This window comes from Bison bison, unplaced genomic scaffold (genome assembly GCF_000754665.1).
Source record: "Bison bison bison isolate TAMUID 2011002044 unplaced genomic scaffold, Bison_UMD1.0 scf7180017864358, whole genome shotgun sequence".
NCBI lineage: Eukaryota > Metazoa > Chordata > Mammalia > Artiodactyla > Bovidae > Bison > Bison bison.
In genome coordinates this window covers 131454-132087 of record NW_011494930.1, presented here as the reverse complement: position 1 = coordinate 132087, position 634 = coordinate 131454, and the positions used below count along the sequence as shown (strand labels likewise).

The following is a 634-nucleotide window of genomic DNA, read 5'->3' as shown; positions in this document are numbered from 1 at the left end:
GAGATGGCTGGATGGCATCACCGACTCGATGGACATGAGTTTCAGTGAACTCTGGGAGATGGTGATGGACTGGGAGGCCTGGCGTACTGCAATTCATGGGGTCCCAAAGAGTCGGACACAACTGAGCGACGGAACTGAACTGCCAACCATGTTTAAGGAAGAGGTCAGAACTGATGGCAAAAATCCCAAAATTTGGGGTAACAGCATTTGATAACCATCCACAAGTGTCTGCACTGCTTGGGGAGGAGGGTGAAGAGTCGCTGCATTATTTGACAAGAGTCGAATTGACAGAATTTGAAGACATTAAATCAGGTTACAGAATAGATTTTTATTTTGATGAAAATCCTTATTTTGAAAACAAAATTCTCTCCAAAGAATTTCATCTGAATAGAGTGGTGATCCATCTTCAAAGTCCGCTGAAATCAAATGGAAATCTGGACAGGATTAGATGAAACAATCAAGTCAAACACAGAATAAAGCCAGCAGGAAGAGACAGCATCAGGAACCAGAAAGCTTCTTCACCTAGTTTACTGATCATTCTGATGCAGGTACAGATGAGTTAGGCGAGGTCATCAAAGATGATATTTGCCAAATCCATTACAGTACTACTTGGTTCCTGACATGGATGATGAGG

The 634-nt window shown here is 42.6% G+C and overlaps 1 protein-coding gene and 1 pseudogene across 1 annotated transcript in view; both read left to right on the top strand.

The window, feature by feature from the left end:
* Window positions 1–634, top strand: part of LOC104999631 (EGF-like module-containing mucin-like hormone receptor-like 2) — a 317660-nt gene that overhangs the window by 195485 nt on the left and 121541 nt on the right.
* Window positions 1–634, top strand: part of LOC104999630 — a 3469-nt pseudogene that overhangs the window by 2527 nt on the left and 308 nt on the right.